The sequence below is a fragment of the Psammomys obesus genome, unplaced genomic scaffold (assembly GCF_907164565.1).
Source record: "Psammomys obesus unplaced genomic scaffold, mPsaObe1.curated_primary_1811, whole genome shotgun sequence".
NCBI classification, from domain to species: Eukaryota; Metazoa; Chordata; class Mammalia; order Rodentia; family Muridae; genus Psammomys; species Psammomys obesus.
In genome coordinates, this window is record NW_026596046.1 from 21,494,326 (window position 1) to 21,500,942 (window position 6,617).

A 6,617-nucleotide genomic window follows, 5' to 3' on the forward strand; every position below is an offset into this window, starting at 1 on the left:
TTTCTTTCTTTCTTTCTTTCTTTCTTCTTTCTCTTTCTTTCTTACTTTCTATCTTTCTCTTTTCTTTTTTTAGTGGGTCGGTTGGTTTTTCAAGACAGGGTTTCTGTGTGTAGCCTTGGCTGTCCTGAACTCACTTTGTAGACCAGGCTGACCTTTCACTCACAGAGACCTGCCTGCCTCTGCCTCCCTGAGTGCTGGCTGGGATTACAGGCATATTTGAATTTATTCTTTAACAAATCAAAACTTTGCTTTGTACTATGTTTTTTTTTTCATTTAAAAAATAACTGTTGGGACTTTATTGTGAGGTGTTTCAAAAAAATTTATAATGGCCAGAAAATTATGAGACATGGTAAGTGCTTAAGAGCCAATGGAATCAGTTTTTCTTTTATTGCAGCATTCCCAAATCAAATCTATTTCCAAATATATAAAACTCAAAAAATACAAACGAATATACGTGTAAACAAACTGTCATCCATGCTATGCCAATCTTTTCCAGATCGTTCCCTTGGTGGCTGTGAGCCTTGGAATCATGCATAGAGCTTTGGTCTTTGTTAACTGGAAGCATGCGTCCTAGCTCAGAGCATCTCTGTACTCACAGCCTGAGCCCCCAGGAACCGCTCTTCTCGTCTCTGTTTCTCTAACTGCGAATGTGTGGATTCTCACTGAATCTGTCCTTCTGTGACCTCCTCATTTCACTTAGCACAGTGCTCTAGGCTCATCGATGTTGTCTCAAGTGCTTCTGGTCCCATCGTGTGTTCCTGACACGATTGCTGCTCAGGTCTCCGCCCTTCTCCATGGCCACCTCACCGTTAGTGCCTGCCTCCCCAGAATGGACTTTACCTGAGCTGAGATCTCCTTTAAGCCTCCCTCCCACTGGCTCCTTCTCTCCTGTCCATGGCCCTGCACACATGGGTCTTCCCACACAGCTCTGATGATGTAGAGCTCCGGATCCCCTCACACAGCTCAGTGTGGACGCTGCTCATCTCCTGTATGAGTGACCATGGAAGCCATAGCATCCCTTTGAGCTCCCATTCAAAATTATCACCCATCCCCCTCAGTTCTACTGGGCAGATGGAGCGTCCTGCTTTGTCCTCTGTCAGGAGCAGGACACATTTGCAGCAGGTCTCAGTGTGTGACTTGAATGCACATTAGGAATCACACCCTAGAACATATCTCGGAGTGTCTGAGTTTCAGTGTTAGTAGTCCGGTCAATCTCAGGATCTCTATCTAAGAAACAACAGATAGTCAGATAGTTGAGTGCTCTGTGCTAGGGTTCAGGCTGCCGGACTTCCTGACTCTGCTAATCTGTCTTGTGGTTTTCCTGTTCCATAAATTTCAGATAATTCTGGCACCTGTCTCATAGGCTGTGAGAACTGAGTTGATTGCCATAGGGGTAATGAAACTACAAAAGGCCTAACACACAACAAGCGATCAATAAACGTTAGTGACGATGGTGGTGATGGCAACGTTTCTCTACGCAGGGTATAGACTGAAAACTCCATTTTCTGCCCTCGGGGAGCTTACAGCTCAGCATAGCAGTAAAGGAAAGAAACACTATTTTGATTCACAATCGAATTTAGTGGTGAAGAAAACACCAGTTCATGTGTAGTGTCAGGCAAGTCTAGTCTCCCCAGATTCCAAAGCCCCTGTTCACAGCATAATCAGAAGATAGCAGTGAGTGGCATTGTATGAGCCAAACAACTTGCTGAACAGAGGTAACAGCCATCAAAAGCATACATGCCTACATGCGGCTTCTCTAAGGAGCTCCTTGCATTGTAGAAGAGAAACACATACTGAAACTTGGGTTTTTGTGGGGCTGGAGAGATGGCTCGGCAGTGAAGAGGACTTCCAGAAAGCTCTTGAAGAGGATACAGGTTCAGCCGCAGTACCGCATAGCCAGCCACCATCTGTTAGTCAGTTCCAATGGATCTGATGTCCTGTGCTGACCTCTGGGGGCACTGAACACATGTGGCTCACACACATACACACAGGAAGAACGCTCTAAAGCAAAAACAAATAAAAGCATTACAATTTAGCATCGGAGGGCAGCATGCAAGATAAGCAGAGATCAGCCTGAGACAAAACAGCACTTAGAACCGCTGGTGATGGATGAGAAGCAGCGGGATGCTCAGAGTGCATGACCTTTCCTGGTCTGCAGAGTGAGGTGATGGAGATGGGTGACGTTGTATGTCGCTGTAGGGTGAATAGAAGACCAAAGAGGTGCCCTGACCCCCCCCCCCCATAGCCACACCGCTAGAACATGGCCAGAGTCCTCAGAATCTTCTGGATGGCGTTCCTACCTCTCCAAACCACTCTGGGGCACGGTGAGAACAAGGCTGGCAAGGGGCAGAAGTGGCTCTGGAATTGCACCTCTTGAGGAGTCCTGGGCCTGATGCTCAGGATGATAAATAGGGACAGCTCTGGGATCCAGATGAATGTCCACCAAATGCCAAAGAATGAACTTTAACTTGCAACTTCGGCACACGCCCTCCCAAACCCACTTAGAGCTGCTTTCACAAAAATCATATATGTGTCAGACAGCATATTTTTTTTATAATTTAAAACTTGCAAAAGAAAATTTACATTTTCTTCTTAACGGGGTGCTTTTTATGATTTTTCTCCCTCTTAAAACATTGATTTTGGAAGCATAAGTCCCGCATAATTTGAAATTAAGCCCAACGAATTGAGCCCTCTTGTGGGCACCATAGGTAACTGCATGCCCAATCAGGAGGGAAGCTGTCTGCCTTTGTGCAAACCACTCCTGACCCCCATTTCTGCTCTTCAAAGTCCTTAGCATTTAGGAAGCTTATTGGGCGCCACCTCCAAGTAACTTCATGACAGAGGACCTGTCTCTGTCTTCCCCAAAGCCTTGTGACTGCCTTCTCTGACTGAGCCTCTTCTCCCTTCTGGCTCCTGCAGGATCTCACACTCAGCGGTTCTGTCCAGTAATGACACCCACTGCCGCTTTCTCCAGAATGTGTTTTTAAAGGCTTCTTTGATGCGTGAGTGTCTGCTTTGTTTTGTTTTTATAATTCAGTTCAAGCCTCCTTCCTTAGTTTTCAAGGATGTGTGCTGTTTTCCTTTTCATTTGTAACAATTGTCTGCTTTACACAGGTCTCTGTTTAGGACTAGGGCCCAGTCCCTCAGTCAGGCTCTCCATGGGGCAGTAACCGAATCCAGAGTGCATTATCATCAAACATGTGAGCTAAATGATCATTTCTCCTAAAAAGCTTTAGATGGTGAATTTACTAGTGAAAGAAAAAACCCACAAAATAACTTCTAATTTTGCCTTTGGTGAAGGAATAAAATGTTAAAAAGTCTGCAGAAACTCACCCGTCAGATCGGCTCTCCCTACTCCAGGCCCTTCTCACAGCTGTGATTTCAGAGTCACAAATGACCTCGCCTGTTGACCTGGAGCCCCTCCTTCTTCCCTTCCAGCTTAACCTTCCTTCCTTCCTCATCCTCCCTCCTCTGCTCAGAAGCCTGCTGTGACTGACTGCTTACTGTACTAAGAACAGACTTCCTGAGAATTAAAAAAAAAAAAAAAAAATGCTAGGCGTGGTGACTCACTTGGGAAGCAGAGGCAGGTGGATCTCTGTGAGTTTGAGGCCAGCCTGGTCCACAAAACGAGTCCAAGGCTACACAGAGAAACCCTGTCTTGAAAAACCAAAAACATAAACAGATTTGCATACTGTGACCCTGCTCCTAGCCTACCTCTCATCTTCCATGTCCTTCCTCTTCCACTTCGCCTTTTGCTAAGTTTGGTTCCTTCCTCTTGGGTGATGTATCTGCCCCCCCCCCCCCCCCCCCCCGCATCCGAATCTCTTGAGCACTACACCCCAGCAGAGGAGGCCCTCAGACAGGAGCACAGGTCCTCTGCTTCCTCAGCACCCAGCCTGGAAGAGGCCCTCCAAGGGGTCTGCTGATCTGGCTGAATCACAAAAGGCTGTTTAGCGTAGCAAGGAAGAGGGGCCCTCCTCCGTCCTCCCTGCATCTGAGAGGGGCAGGGAAAATGCGCTTGCAGCTGGAAGCTTACCCACAAGAGCACCTGCCACATTAGCGCTTCATCTGACACTGGCACTCATTTCTTCAAGCCCCATCTCTGGACTCATCTTCTTTCTGCTGCAGGAAGCTGAGGTTCCACTCAATCCTGAACTTGGATTTGCTCCCAGTGACCAAGGGCTTGAGGACTACCAGCCTAGAAGCGGTGGACGCTGTATGTAAAGGACAGCAGCCTCTACTTTGGGTGTGATATCTCTAGGCAACCACCTTCCCATCCCTAACACTTATCGTTTCTCCTATGCTTGGTTCTTAGCAATGCTGTCCTCCTCTTCCATCTCTCTCTCCTCCTTTCTTTGTCTTTTCCTCCTCTTCTTCGTCCTCCTCTGTTGGTCTTTATCCACCGAATTGCCAAGCCCTGTCTCTCTCTGAGGCCTCTCTTTTGCCCATGCCTATTTCCACACTCCCTAGCACTGCCTTAGCTCAAAACCCATTGTCTCATTCTCCCTGATCCCTGCACGGTGACCTTTCTAAAGAAAATTTATGTGCTCTCACCTCTTCAGCTTCTTTCAAGATAAAAATAAAGTGTCCATTATTTGATAAATGAAACCAAGGACAATATTCAGCCTGAAAGCTGCTGTGGTCTACAACATACAGTAGCATAGGGTAGCCCAGGGCAGGGCCATCCTGGTCTCCACACAGTGTCTGTGGTGTCTTTGGTTGTCACAAGCAGAAGGCCTCTACAGTCATTTAGTAGGTGAAGTTCAGAAAAGCTGACAAACAGGAGGTACAAGACAGCCCTGTGACAAAGAATTTCCTGAACCAAATTCATCAAGGATTAAGAACCATTGGTCTAGAAACAAAGTCCCAGTTCCGCTACTTGGAGCTGAGTGGAGTTGCCACGAAAGAAGCCCCATATATAACACTGGAGAGTGGCGACAATTAACTGATTAAAAGCAAAACGCCCTTTAGGATGATACCGAGTATCACCAAGGTGTAGGTGACACAGGTGACGAACATCAGATGATTGCTGTCAGTTCTAAAGTGTTCTTGTGACTGTGGTCCATGTATGAGAGGCACAGGGTTCACCTGTATACTTTGCCGCCGCCACCCCAGCTCTGGGTGTCCAAACCTAGGGATTTCTGTATGCTAGCCAAGTGCTCTGTTATCAAGCTGTGCTTTCAAGCCCATGATTCTCATTCTCTGTCTGTCTCTGTCTCTGTCTCTGTCTCTCTCTCTCTCCTCTCTCCCCTAGCCACTTGGCCTCATGGTTGCTAATGACACCCTTGTGGTAGGAGTGAGAACGGGCCAGAGCTGGTTGCCTGGCTTGTCCATGATTTTGGCTATTATGAATTGTCTTTCCCAGATGGTCAGGTGGCCCAGCTCTGCCTGCCTGTGCCTAGGAGACCCCCAAACTAGTGTGACCCTCTTCTTCCAAGGCAGTGGCTCCATCTTAAGCTAGCAAGTTAAAAAGAAATACAGAATCTGGGGGCTGCAGAGATGGCTCGGAGTTAGAGAGCTCTTTCTGCTCTTCCAGAGGTTCAATGCCCAGCACTCACATGGTGGCCAACAGAGATCTTTAACTCCAGTACCAGCATGTACACTTTAAAGTTTACCCCAGAAGCTCTGATTTGGTAGTTTGAAGTACAGCCTGGGCACCAGGTGTTGCCAGAGATCTTCAGGTGCCGGATTACACGGCCAGGTTGGCACCTGCTAACGAAGCCTTCCCTGGTCTCCTCGCGGAATTGCTCCTTTCTCCTTTCTCATCTAGGTCCTTGTCTATGGGGCTCCTCTCAAAGCCCATAACCCATGTGAGAGTCACTGACAAAACTCGATGCCCAGGCTGAACCCGGTTTTGAATCAAGATGTCTAGTTAGAGTCCTGATGTTGGTGACTGTGGCTGTTCCCCAAGGTGACTCCAATGCACAGACAGGGCTGGCTATTCGGCCTTTGGTGGCAATGCCTGCTTCTCGACTTTCTCCAGCTCAAGTTAGTCTACAGAAAACCCATTATCACCTACTTTCTGTATCTCGATTCCTTTATTTGGGGGCACCCTAGAAGGTTTGGGGGCTATTTGTCTCGTTTTAATATCTCACCTATATCAAAGGCAAAATGAGTAGTTGAACAAATAAATAGAAGGCTACAGAAGGATTTATATTCACTCTCTCTGAACTTTTTCTTTTCAGTTATTTTTTTAAATTATGTATATTTGTATGTTGGAGAGGACATGGGAGGGCAGTACCTGAACAGGCCAGAAGAGGGCACCAGATCTCCTGGAGCTAGAGTTTCAGGCAGTTGTGAGCCCTCAACATGGGCGCCGAAATCCCAACTCAGACCCTTTTGTGAAGGCAGTATCATACTTAGCCAGTCCCATTGTTACGACCTTTACAGTCACAGGAATGGCATCATGATTGGGTTGGTTTCAAAGAGCAGCTAGAGCGGTAAAAAGAGTCTGAAGTGTCTTTATAGAGTCTGAAAGTCATTATAAAATCATAGATCCCCAGCTGAGAAGAGGACCTGACGTCTCAGGATGGAAGTTGAAACGAAAGTAGGATGGTTTACAGAGCACAGTGGCGCACGGATTTAATCCCAGAACTCAGAATGCAAAGGTAGGGGAA